At 40.0% G+C, this 14,161-nt stretch overlaps 1 protein-coding gene across 1 annotated transcript in view; it reads right to left on the reverse strand.

The window, feature by feature from the left end:
- The window catches only part of ACADSB (acyl-CoA dehydrogenase short/branched chain), a 46,110-nt gene that overhangs the window by 21,651 nt on the left and 10,298 nt on the right, over nt 1-14,161 (reverse strand). The gene's annotated exons all lie outside the window — the stretch shown is intronic.

A 14,161-nucleotide genomic window follows, 5' to 3' on the forward strand; every position in this document is an offset into this window, starting at 1 on the left:
CTATTTCTACACAACTGCTAAGAACACAGAAGTGGAGGTGGTCATCATAGAAACAGCAGTAGTAACAATCTAGTTAAACTGCCAGCCAGCCATCATTGCTTGCCATGAGAGTGCCTTCCTGTTGTAGTGTCCCAAATCCCTTAACAAATGCAGTAACATACTGAAATATGTTTTCTGAGTAGTTTTGATTACACGCTGAAAAGTCAAGAAAAAGAGAAACTGTGAACGAGTCACTATGTTTGAAACCACTGTCAATCTTTGCTGCACGTTGGTCAATCTTTGCAACTATGTGCCTAGGAGCAGACATACTCTGCTCTGGATTCACCTGGGAACAAGAAACACTGGCCAGTTAGAAGAAAAGTGGTATGCATCTCAATTTTCCTAGCTAATTGTTTTGTTTTGTTTTCAGAAGTAGGAGTCAGTTTGGGGCAAAGTTGCATGGAACATTTTTTCTCATTAAAGACAGAGTTGGGACAGGAAAACTTTGGGCTAGAAAGGAGGACAAAGGGGACATAAGCTATTTTCTCCTTGATGAGATGGACAGGAAGAATTAAAAAGAAGGGTAAAGGAGAAGTGAGGTAAGAATCGAAGTGCAAAGGGGCTCAAGAAGGGAAGAACGCTGCTAGCAGCAGCAGGAGAGAATGGTCAGTGGCAGCTGGCACAAAGAAAGAAGGAAGAAAGGGGGGAAAGAATGGAAATTGGAGGCCAGACCTGGTGGCTCACGCCTGTAATCCCGGCACTTTGGGAGGCCGAGGCGGGCGGATCATCTGAGGTTGGGAGTTCAAGGCCCGCCTGACCAACATGGAGAAATCCCGTCTCTACTAAAAATACAAAATTAGCGGGGCATGGTGGCGCATGCTACTCGGGAGGCGGAAGCAGGAGAATCACTTGAACCCAGGAGGCAGAGGTTGCGGTGAGCCTAGATTGCATGATTGCACTCCAGCCTGGGCAACAAGAGCGAAACTCCGTCTCAAAAAAAAAAAAAGAATGGAAATTGAAGAAGTAAGAGAGGTAAGCATGGGGGCCAAGTCCACTCACTGGCTGGTGCTGGAGCCTTGAATGGGGTTCTTGATATATATTTGAATGAACGAAAGAATGTGTCAACTAGTCTTCTTCACAAAATGCTCATGAAACTTACCTATTACATTTCAAAAACTGTAATACATTGCCCACATTTCTTATTTCTAAGGGAGATTATTTACTTCACTAAACCCATGACAGAATTCTGTGTGTCTGTTAGTTAATATATCACCTTTGTACCTATGTTTATCTTTAAAAGAAAGTTCACAAGGCCGGGTGCAGTGGCTCACACCTGTAGTCTTAGCACTTTGGGAGGCTGAGGTAGGTGGATCAATAGGTCAGGAGTTCAAGACCAGCCTGGCCAAGATGGTGAAACCCCATCTCTGCTAAAAACTACAAAAATTAGCCAGGTGCGGTGGCAGGCATCTGTAATCCCAGCTACTCGGGAGGCTGAGGCAGGAGAATTGCTTGAACCCCAGTGGCAGAAGTTGCAGTGAGCCAAGATCACGCCACTGCACTCCAGCCTGGGCGACAAAGTGAGACTCCATCTTAAAAAAAAAGAAAAGAAAAAGAAAAGAAAGCTCACTACTGAGAAACCTAAAAGCCAGTGGATCTTACATTAATACCTATTTTTCCCACTGACACAACTGTTAGCCTCTTGGTTTCAGTATTGCTACTGACAAAGTATAGGACCATTCAAAACATAGCACTGATTTTAGATTCATAGACACGATAACAGAGACAACTGTACTTAAAAAGGTTAGAAATGGTATAGGATCACAGGGTAAAATTATTGAAGACGCTCTTCATCAAATACAGTGACATATGCTAAGTGAATGGAATCCATTTTTAACCAAAGCATTGAGAGATATTACCTAACATTTTTCGGCAGAAAAAATTTTCCATTTATTAATACTATGACAGTCTTTAATAAAAGAAGCTTTTCTTTTCCTTGCCTTTGACTGCACAGCCTGATGTTTTGATGTTGATTTTCTAATGTCCCCTGCCCTTCAGTGTTGACCTCAGCCTTTGCAGCTTTGGTGTCCACTCCATCAAAATGATTTTCCACAGTTATAACCCATCGTACCACATCATCACATTTTTTTGTATAGAACAGCAATTGCTACTTGAATGGAATAATGGTTATTTATGCCTTGCCAAATACTTTCCAGAGCTTGAGTCAGATCTGTTTCTTACTCAACTGACCAGAGTTCTGTTGCACTTAGAAGTGTTGATGATCAAATCTGGGCCTCGTGGACAGAATAATAAAGTCCATGAACTTGGACGGGGGTAAAATTACATCCTTACTTCACTAACCTCTAACTAAAATACAGCATTTCCTTCTAGTATGAATGTAAGCAACAAGTTACAGTAGTTTTAGCAGTATCTGTGACTCTGTCACCAAAAGAAATTACAGATACTTTTATATCGCATTGATTTGGTACAAATATCTTGAAATATTATTTGTGCTCTTTACTACTTCAAATTCACAGCAGTTATCTGTGAATAGAACTACTGCCAGATCTTATTTAATTAACAAACACACATTACTATATCACAATTAAAAAGTATTTTTATATCTAGCATCTTTGGGGAAAAAATTAATTGATTTCCTTTGTAACCCTCTATATTTTATGCATTTTGAATCACTGAGAAAAGGTCTATAAACTTTACTACATTGTTGTTTACTCTTGTGGTTTACTCTTCATTCAAGACACAAAGAAGGTTAAGAACTCCTGACTGTGGAATGTTCTGGTAAAGGCTCGTTTGTGAAACTCAGTTAGTAAAAGAATTGAGTTAGTTCCCTTACTCCACTATGCTCCAGCATAATGAAGTATTGCTCTAAACATTCTTAAAGTGCTTTAAACCTAGAAGCTTTCATAATACATGAAAGGCAAAGGAAGACGTATCAGAGATGTTGTGTTGTCTCCTGAAGCTTCTCCCCAACTACTTGATCCTTAAGAGTTAGGAAAGGTTGTGGGGAGAAAGAAGAAAATTTTTTTTCTTTTCTTTTTTTTTTTTTTTTTTTTGAGACAGAGTCTTGCTCTGTCACCCAGGCTGCAGTGCAATGGTACGATCTCAGCTCACTGCTACCTCAGCCTCCCAGGTTCAAGCAATTCTCATGCCTCAGCCTCCCGAGTAGCTAGGATTACAGGTGTGTGCCACCATACCCAGCTAATTTTTTCTATTTTTAGTAGAGATGGAGTTTCACTGTGTTGGCCAGGCTGGTCTTGAACTCCTGGCCTCAAGTGATCCGCCCATCTCGGCCTCCCAAAGTGCTGGGATTACTGGCGTGAGCCACCGTGCGCAGCTAGAATGGAGAAATTCTTATACTCTGTGGGTTGAGTATATAAATCACTGCTGCAATCACTTTGGACAATTTAGTGATAGTAAAGATAAAGACATATGCCATGGTTTGCATGTGTCCCCTCTAAAATGCAGATGTTGAAATTCAATGTCATAGTATTGAGAGGGGGAGGCCTTTAAGAGGTGATTAGGTTATGAGAGCTCCTCCTTGGGAATGAGACTAAGGCCCTTATAAAAGAGGTTTCGCACAGCATCAGCCCAGGCCCTTCCGTTCTGCCCAGTGAGGATGTGTGAAGAAAGTCTTCCTCAGACAACCGAACCTGTGAATGGATCTTGGAATTCCCATTCTCCAGAACTATGAGAAATAAATTTCTTTTCTTTATAAGCACCCAGTCTACGGTATTCTGTTACAGCAGCACAAAGTGAATTAAAACAACATATTTACAGTAAGGCCCAGCAATTTTACTTCAGTTCATACGCACAAGTAGACATGTGCAAAAGATGCAATGATTTTTGTAAAGGCAAAAAACTAAAAATCCAATTATCTGTCAACAAAGCAATGCATAAATTGTCATATATTGACACAACAGAATATCTTATAGCAGTTGAAGGGAACTAGGGAGCTACGTGGATCAACATGGACAAATCTTGAAAATATACTATAGAGTTAAAGATGCAGTTAGCGAGAGGATTTGTTCAGAATGACGGCATTTATGTACACTTTAAAACACCAAATGATAGTACATATTCTCATGAGGACATAAAGATATAGTAAAAGTTTAAAAACACGAACAGGAAGCATACAGATGAGCTTCAGGATGGAGGTTATATCTGAGGAGAGGGTGGAAGTGTCAGTTTTGTGTTAGGATTGTTTTCTTTCTTTTCTTTTTTTTTTCTCTTTTTTTTTTGAGATAGAATCTTGCTTTATCACCCAGGCTGGAGTGCAGTGTCGTGGTTTCAGCTCACTGCAAACTCCGCCTCCTGGGTTTCAGTGATTCTTGTGCCTCAGTCTTCAAGTAGCTGGGACTACAGGTATATGCCACCATGCCCAGCTAATTTTTGTATTTTTAGTAGAGATGGGGTTTCACCATGTTAGCCAGGCTGGTCTCGAACTCCTGGCCTCAAGCAATCTGCCCACCTTGGCCTCCCAAAGTGCTGGGATTACAGGCATGAGCCACCATGCCTGGTCTGTTTTCTTTCTTTTGAAAAAATATATAATATTGCTTCACTTGACTAACCTTTAAAACAAATCTGTAGCAAAGGTGGGTTGTGTGTATATGGGCATCAGTTATATTAGTTTTTGGACTTTTCTGTATATTAGAAATATTTAACAAGAAAAAACTTTAAGAAACTTTACATAGTTTTTTCTTTCTGTTTTAGAAATAGAGATGGGGTCTTGCTATGTTGCCCAGGCTGGCCTTGAACTCCTGGCCTCAAGTGATCCTCCTGTCTTAGCCTCCCAAAGTGCTGAGATTACAATTGTAAGCCATTATGCCCAGCAAAAATTTTAAGACTTAAAAGTATGTACAATTGCCTGAACCACGTATGATTTGGGATTTCATTTTCATTTTATTATTTTATTTTTTTGAGATAGGGTCTTGCTGTGTCACTAAGGATGGACTGCAATGGCAGGACCATGGCTCACTGTGGCCTCTACCTCCTAGGTTCAAGCAATCCTCCCGGCTCAGCTTTCTGACTAGCTATGACTCCAGGTGTGCAACACCACACCCAGCTAATTTTTTAACTTTTTGTAGAGACAGGGTCTTGCTATGTTACCCAGGCTAGTTTCAAACCCTTGGCCTCAAGTGATCCTTCTGCCTTGGCTTCCCAAAATGCTGGGATTACAGGCCTGAGCTACCATGCCCAGCCTGTTTTCAAAGGGATTCAAAGTAGGCTTGCGTTTAAAAGCAAGAAGTAGGTTTTAGATAATGTGCTCGGTATGACACAGAACAATTTTAAGGATAAGATCCTAACTGCTGAATATTGTTACAATAATTAAACTAGTTTATTACAGTAACATTTACCGACTAATCTATTAGTGTCTGAGAAAGAATGTCCCTGAGATTTAAATCAGTGTGTAGCCTCCCCAGGCCAATCTGATTCCATTTTTATGTAACAAAGTGGTGAGTTGTTTTTCAGTTGTCATGGACCTCAGGTTACATAAAACTGGGCATACCCAAATGAATCAAGCATGCAACCACAGAGAGAACCTAAGTGCTGGGACTGAGGAGTAAGGACTTAATTATTATAAGAAGTGGACACTTTACGGCAGGATCAAGGATCTAATCAGATGAGCTCTCGGGTCACACCCTGGCAGGATCTGGTCAGATCATGCCTCCTGGCATCACCTCATTGCAGGACCCAATCAGATCACACCTTATTACCCCATGCTTACAAAACCTGATCCAGCCCCAAGCTCAGGGAAGACACTGTTGTGGGAATAATCCTGGTGTTCTTCTTAATTGTTACAAGTAATAAAATCCCCTTGCTAAATCCTCCTTAGTTGTGGACATTGGATTGATATCTGCCAAGGGACCATACACACCCATTGTATGAGAACAAGGGGTTACCACGTTGGCTGCTGTATTAGTCCATTTTCACACTGTGGATAAAGACATACCTGAGACTGGGAAGAAAAAGAGGTTTAATTGGACTTACAGTTCCATATGGCTGGGAGAGCCTCTGAACCATGGCAGGTGGCGAAAGGCACTTCTTACATGGCGGCAGCAGAAAATGAGAAAGAAGCAAAAGTGGAAACCCCTGATAAACATATCAGATCTCGCGAGACTTATTCATCATCACAAGAATAGCACGGGAAATACCGGCCCTCACAATTAAATTACTTCCCCCTGTGTCCCTCCCACAACATGCAGGAATTCTAGCAGATACAATTCAAGTTGAGATTTGGGTGGCGACACAGCCAAATCATATCAGCTGCATAGCTGTATCACTTGGAGAACTTAAAAAAAAGCTATCATAGCCACAACATTTAAGATTGTGATTCAAGAGTAGACTCTGCCCTGGCCATCCTTACTGCTAAAAAGCACCCCAGGTCATTCTGTTGTGCAGCTTGGGCTGGAATTTGTAGTTTACACGCATGACTTTGGAGACTGAAAACTCAACCCATCTTACGACTTTCAAAAACCAAACCATTCACTTATGGTTTAGAGTTCAAGTAATAATCTATGAACGTGCCCTACCCCATGACATCCCTTCTCCAGTTCTCCAGTCTTCTTCTGATTTTAATAGGCAACATACAAACAAGGCTCAAAAAAGCTCTGTTATCACATCCTCATCCAGCCCACTTCTCAACCTCTCTCAGAGATAACCTCTTTCTTTTTTTTTCAAATTAGTTTCTTACGTATCCTTCTAGTGTTCTCTTAAAACAAATATAAGCAAATAGGAATACACGTTCTTATTTTTCTCCCTGTCCTTTCAAAAATGTAGCATACCATGTATCCTATGCTGTGCCTTCCTTTTTTTTTTCATATAGTAATATATTCAAGAGATGTTTGCATATTAAGACTTAGAGAGCCTTTTCACTCCTTTTTAAAATTTAAATAGTTGTGAAATAGTCCACTGTGTACAAGTACCAAGCTTTTTGTTTTTAGAACTAGGCTCCACCTTAGATTGCATAGAAATCTAATAAAAGTCATTGACTCTGGGGGTAGGGTAGGCTGGGGAAGGTACAACAAAACTCCTTTTGTTGTAAGCAAACTGAAATGAGGGAGATCTTTGTGAGCATCTAGATGGTGGTGGTGGTTATGCAAATCCACAAGTGATAAAATACCAAAGAATGATACATTTACATATTTCTCCAACCAACCAGGTTAAATGGTGATGATAGAGGGGCTCTGAACTAACCATAGACAGATTAACAATAGTAGAGACAAGGTTTCTTTACACAGGCAGTTGTATTTTCAGAAGGCTCGGTTTAAGTTTATATAATGTTTTTCCCTGTGGCTACTGATTGGATGTTTTCAGTTTAAAATTTTCATAATATTTCAGTAGACTATTATTAGTTCTGTTTTTCAGAGCCTTGGCCAAAACAGTATGCTGTTTTAATATTTAAATTTTTGTGCCAATCTGATAGGTGAAAAATTGTATCACAAGGCATTCTCTTTTTTGTTTGTTTGTATTTTTGTTTTGAGACGGAGTCTCACTCTGTCTCCCAGGCTGGAGTGCAGTGGCGCCATCTTGGCTCACTGCAACCTCCCCCCAAGAACTGCTTGGGTTCAAGCAATTCTCCTGATTCAGCCTCCTGTGTAGCTGGGATTACAGGTGCATGCCACCATGCCTGGCTCATTTTTGTATTTTTAATAGAGACGGAGTTTCACCATGTTGGCCAGGCTGGTCTCCAACTCCTGACCTCAGGTGATCTGCCCACCTCTGCCTCCCAAAGTGCTGGGATTACAGGCGTGAGCCACCACCACACCGGGCCAGAAATTCTTATATTTGTGCTTCTCTTCCTATGCATTTGAGCATGTTTTCATATGTCTACAAACCATTTGTATTTCTTTTTCTGCATACAGCTGATTCATGTTCTTTGCCCATTTTTCTATTCAATTTCTTTTTCTGTGCCCATTGATTTCCAGGAGCTTTATACAAATTAGGGAAATTAGCTCTTTGATGGCAGGAATTGCAACTTTTAAAAAAGCCAGTTTGTGATTTGTCTTTTGACTTCACTTATAGTTTTGGGTGTTTTGCCATGCAAACACATTATCTTTTTATTTATTTTTTGTGACAGGGTCTCACTTTGTCACCCAGGCTGGAGTGCGGTGATGTGATCACAGCTGACTGCAGTCTTGACCTCCCAGACTCAGGTGATCCTCCCACCTTAGCCTTCCAAGTAGCTGGGACTATAGGTGCACACCATTCCCAGCTAATTTGTTGTTGTTGCAGAGACAAGGTCTCGCTATGTTGCCCAGGCTGATGTCAAACTCCTAGATTCAAGCGATCCTTGTGGCTTGGCCCCCGCAAAGTGCAGTGATTGCAGGCATAAGCGACTGTGCCTGGCCTAAAAGCCTTTTATTTTTATTAATAACTTTTTCTTCAGGGTGATCTGGTTTAACATCTGTTTTGTTTTGTTTTGTTTTTGTTTTCGAGACAGTCTCACTCTGTTGCCCAGGCATGAGGGCAGTGGCACGACCACTGCTCACTGGAACCTCAACTTCCCAGGGTAGGGTGATCCTCCCACCTCAGCCTCCCGGATAGCTGGGACTGAGGCAGGAAATAGGGTCTGGAGGCAGGGAATCTAAGGGTTTCCTAGAACTAAATTAAATAGAAAGCCTCCAACCTTCTAAAGCCAAGTAAATAATTTTGTAACTATACTTCAGCTATGGCAGGAAACATCATATACCAAGTAAGCAACAGGAAACCTCTAGAGTGTATTTGAACCCCAGAAAATTCTGTAACTGTGCCCTTGAGCTGCTTGCTTGGGCCCGGCCCCACCCCGTGGAGTGTGCTTTCATTTTCAATACATCTCTGCTTTTGTTGCTTCATTCTTTTCTTGCTTTGTTTGTGCGTTTTGTCCAATTCTTTGTTCAAAATGCCAAGAACCTGGACACTCTACACTGGTAGCATATTTTGGTTAGCCAGCCAGGTGGTAAGCCCAAAGTTTGGGGTTTATTTTTCACCTTTTCCTTTCTGCTCCATCCAGGGGAATCTCTCTCTTTTCCTTTCCAACTCAGGATCCTTGGTGGGCAGCATCTAAACACAGAGGCAACTGCAGATTTCTGGCCAGGGCCACTCTCCAGTGTTGCCTGAAGGTCAAGGAGTGAATGAGGATAGTTGCCCTCCCTGGAAGAGGTAAGGACTCTTTTCTATCATTTCCGGCTGTGGTCCCTAATCCCTACATGTGGCACAGCTAATCTGGAAAGAACTTGAACACGTTTCAGTCAACTTAAACCTTCTTTTCTTATGCTAAATTCTTCCCTTCCCCTATTTGACTGGCTAAGGACAAAAGAAACCCACTCAGCCTCCAGCTCCTATCATTACAGTTCATGGCTATCACTTTAGTGGAATGGGAAGCATGAGAAAGCGTGGCCTTATCAAATTATGAGGATGCTAAAAGTTGGGGATTACATCCAGGAACCAAAGGAAAGCTCATAGTAGGCCACTGCCTCCGGAGGGAAAACATGCCAAGTGGGATTGGTGCCCACCTAAGGTCAAAGATGTCTGACACTCTAAGACTGGACCCCAAAGGGGGATGCCTCAGGGGATCGAACTCCAGACTTCAATCTCTCCAAAGGGGACACCCTAGGCAGAGGTTCTGAGGTCCAGTACTAAGCCCTCCTTAGAATTTTCTTTCACAGATGATGATGGGAAATTTTGCAATACTGTTTGGTCCCAATATTGTTTGGAATCTGGAGTTTGCTGCTGAATGGGAAAGTGGGATGGAGTTGCATGTACCCAGGTTTTTGTGCTGCTGCTCTAAGCAGGGGCCTGGTTAGCGAGGGATGCTCTCCTTTGGTGCTGTTTGGCCCCAGTGTTCTTTGGAGCCTGGGGAGGTTTGGCCTTTAAAAACCAAACTGCCATGGAAACTGCTTTACCCACAGTTTTGGTTCACAGCCTTCATTGGATTATCTATTGGGACATACAAAGTAAAACTGGTGAGCCTGTATTGCTATCTCATGGCTAGAGCTCCAAGGTAAAAGCTATTGGATCTTTGTTTGTGTGTGTGTGTGTGTATACCTGTCTAGATGTGTTTATTTGTATGTATACTTACTATTATATGTTGTGTCTACCAAATTGGCTTATAAGTAAAAGAGTACTCATAAATTAAGTACATAAGTCTAAGCAAATTTCAAGTTCACATGACTTAAGTATAAACAAGCTGGTTTTAAAACTATTGATAAAACAAAAATAGAAATGCCTTCAGAATTGTCAACATACATTTTTGTCTGGATTTTATATTTGTCTCTGCTAGATATTTTGAGGTGTCAGGGTTTGGCATAGAAGGTTATAAAACTATAAACCCAGCCAAAACAAAACGATCTTGGTTTGCATGCCTTTTGTTTGTTTGTTTGTTTTGACAAACGAGAGTAATTTAACGTTGTTAGCCAAGTCTTCTGAGTTATCGGTAAAAATATCTGTGTATTTAACTTTAAGGCTCTTACTTAGGTTTAGGTGAGCACTGGATGTTCACTGGCTATTAAAAACAATTATAGTGTCTAATATCTCAGTTCACAGAAGTAATCTAGATAAACTGTTGAAAATGAAGGAATTGAGTACAGTAAATGGGATAAATGTTTTAGGTAAATTTTTTGTGTAAATTAAAATCTTAAAATTAATTTTGATGCTCATTTACTATCTGGGTCATTTTCAATTAAGAAAGGGTTGTGATACGGGGAAATATGTTTCTAAAATTGTGCAAATGTTCTTATGTATAAATGCCCATATCTGATACTTCAGGATTTCTTGTTCTTTATGGTTTCATTAAAGTTTTAGGTTACTAAGGATATCCTTGGGTTACTAAGGATAAGAATTCTAATTAACACATAATTCTGAATACAAAATATGCCAGAAAGGGTTGTGTTATTAATGAGAAAAAGTATAATTTTGTGTAATTCAGAAGTTATCTAACAGTTAGCTCAAATCACAGATTTGAAAAGATTCCCTTATAACCACGTGCGGTGCTTTCTCTTAGTCTCCACCATCCAGAACAGGAATTTTGGGGTTCATGTCGTAGTTAGCTCTAAAATAATCTTGAGTAGTTGGAAGTCTTTGCAAGCTCAAAATTAACTACTCTAGACTCCTGGGAGGGGCAGTGGAGATTGTCCAATGCAGTGGCTCAGTAGCTGTGGCTTCATCATTTTACAATGGTGTCACAGGTTCAATCTTGGCTTGGGGAATGAATCCTTTCTGGTTTGATATCTGTGTGACATTTACCATTTGCTGATTCTCTTCCCCTCCATGAACTGTCTCAAATGTTCCTTTCTCTGAGCACCTGGGAGGTTACCTTTGGTAAAGTTCAAAGCCAGAAATATTGGCCACTTGGCATGGCTAGAGTTGGGTAATAGGAGATTTAAAAGAATTTTTTTTTTAAAGAGCATTATGGTTAAAAGCCTAATTAAAAGTGGATATCCAAGCTATATGTATACTTAAACGGCCTTTATGTATTTTTTTTTTCTCTTCTTGAATCTTGTTTTGCTGGAAAGAAGTTTTTTTTTATTCTCTTCACAGTTGACTGAGTTATTTTTCTCCATTTTGTCTTGCCACTCTTAATGCACACGAGAGGCCCTAAGATAACTTCTGAGAGCATGGGACTCCTTGGGAAAAACAGAAAAGTCACCAAGGACCCTATTTTGGGGGAAAAACCCTGTTTTCCTCAGAACCCCAAGAATTAAAACTGCTATGATAGATCCCTCTCAAAATCTATTCTTGTCTTCCAGCTATATCTGCTTATTAAGCCATAGAAACTGCATGTTTTCCTGGCCCTGTTTCGTGAAGAGCTCCACCCTGAGGCCAGTAATCCAATTAGTAGATTGGCAAATGAAAAATCTTACAACTACTGCATCTTTTGTCTATCTGTGCAGTTATATATGTGTTATGCGTGTGATGTTTATATAAAAAAGACGTGCAATGTGTGTAAAGAAAGTAAAATATGTCTTTGGTAAAAGATTGTAAGAAGCCATGGGAATGTAAATTTTTGCCTAGTTTAGAGGATTAAAGGGCTGTTTTCAGTTAAATAAGATAAAGCTAAAGGTTTGAACAAGTTGTGGAAGGTTTGTAAAAATCAATCTTGTAAAAGAAATTCTCTGTGTGAACATATTGACTACATTCAAAAGGGTATTATTTGATTTTTCCATAAATTGAGCATTGGAATAAAAGCACAAGGTTTTCTTAAGGCACTGATCTGCTCTTTAACAAAAATTTGTAAAGGGATTATGAGATCCCATCTTATGGTCAAACTGATTAAGATTGAATGGATTTGTCTATAAGGTTTCATTTAAAAAATAAAATACTGGGGTTAATATTAATGGTGGACTAATGCAGGGGTGAAATTTGGCTTTCTCTCCCTTGAACAAAATTTTCATTTAATTGTAAAGGATAATGAAAGATGCTTGTTTGCCTTGCAAATAAACTACCAAATAGAAGAAGACAGGAGACAGATTGTTTGGAAAGCCAAGTCTTCTTATGTATGTATGTATGTATTTATTTATTTATTTATTGAGACAGAGTCTTGCTCTGTCACCCAGGCTGGAGTGCAGTTGCACGATCTTGGCTCACTGCAACCTCTGCCTCCCGGGTTCAAGCGATTCTCCTGCCTCAGCCTCCTGAGTAGCTAGGATTACAGGTGCGTGCCATCACCCCCAGCTAATTTTTGTATTTTTAGTAGAGACGGGGTTTCACCATGTTGGTCAGCCTGGTCTGCTGGCACTATGGCAAAAATTTCAAAATATGTCAAAGTATATTTTGGGGTAAAATATTTTGATTTGCTGCACTGGCAAGGGAGATGAGAAAATGGATCTCTCATACATTGTTTTTGAGAATGTAAAATGGTACAGTCACTCTGGAAAACAGTTTAGCTGTTTCTTATGCAATTATCATATGACCCAGCAGTTGTACTCTTTTATATTTATTCAAGAGAAGTAAGAACAGAAGTTCAAAGATCTGCACACAAATGTCCACAGCAGCTTTAGCCACAGTAGTAAAAAACTGGAAACAATCCAGATGTCCTTCAGTGGGTGAATGGTTAAACATCTGTGGTACATCCCTATCATGGTGCAGTGACCTATTTGGAATCCCAGAGTTGGCATAATGCTTCTTTTAAGCTGAAGACATCTGAGATTCAACAAGTGGAGGAAAAGCCTTCTAGGAGCTTCCTTTATCTGACTAAAAGCAGCAACCTCTGGGAAATGAGGCTATTAGAAATTCCCCCTCCTGGGGAGTTTTTGGCCCTGAAGATGAATAGGCAAATATTATTACACAATTTCTTACCACCTGTTTGTGTTCCTAAAAATCTGTTTGTCATTCCCAAAGAGACCTACTTGTTTTTCCTATAGAGGCCCTTTCTCCCCCTTCCTTTATATACCTAAGGTAGGTATATAAACAAAACCCTTTAACCATTTAATGAGCCAGGTACTTGCTCATTATGCATAGGAAATAAACCTTTTACTACTGTTAATCTGTCTTTTGTTATTTAATTTCCAAGCCCCAGTCACTGAACCTAAGACTAAGAGCGTGGATGAAAATTTTTTTCCCTTCCCTCACAATAAATTCTATTCAGCAAAAACAACAACAACAACAAAAAAAGACTGGATGATTCTATTTATCTCATATTCTTGAAATGACAAATTTATAAAGCTAGAGACTAGTGTTTACCGAGGATTAGAGACCAGGACAGGAGGTTAGGGGTAGCAGTGGTTGTAAGAGGACAAACAACACAAAGGATCCTTATGCTGTTGGAACCGTCTTGTAGCTTGACTACAGCGGTGGATACACAAACATATGTGATAAAACTGCACAGTCCTACACACACACATACATGTAAAACTGGGAATATCTGAAAAAGTTTGCTGTATCATATTGTAAAAGTCATCAGAATCAAAATGGAGTCACTAATGTAAAATAAAGAAACAAACAAACCAACCTTGACAAATAGAGGGAGGGAAGGACATGAAAAAAAGGTTCTCATATTTGTAAGCCTGATAAAAAACTATCACCGAAGACTGCAAACACCAAAATATTGCACAAAGGCCATCACAATCTTACAGAAAAAATACTTCTGCAAGGCCTATCTGCCCCAGTAACTGCCTGTCCAACCCGGGACTGGCATCATCCTTGTTATTGATCTTGTAGCCAACTATAATTGTTTTAAAACAATTATGTA

This window comes from Symphalangus syndactylus, chromosome 2 (genome assembly GCF_028878055.3).
Source record: "Symphalangus syndactylus isolate Jambi chromosome 2, NHGRI_mSymSyn1-v2.1_pri, whole genome shotgun sequence".
In the NCBI taxonomy this organism is placed as follows: domain Eukaryota; kingdom Metazoa; phylum Chordata; class Mammalia; order Primates; family Hylobatidae; genus Symphalangus; species Symphalangus syndactylus.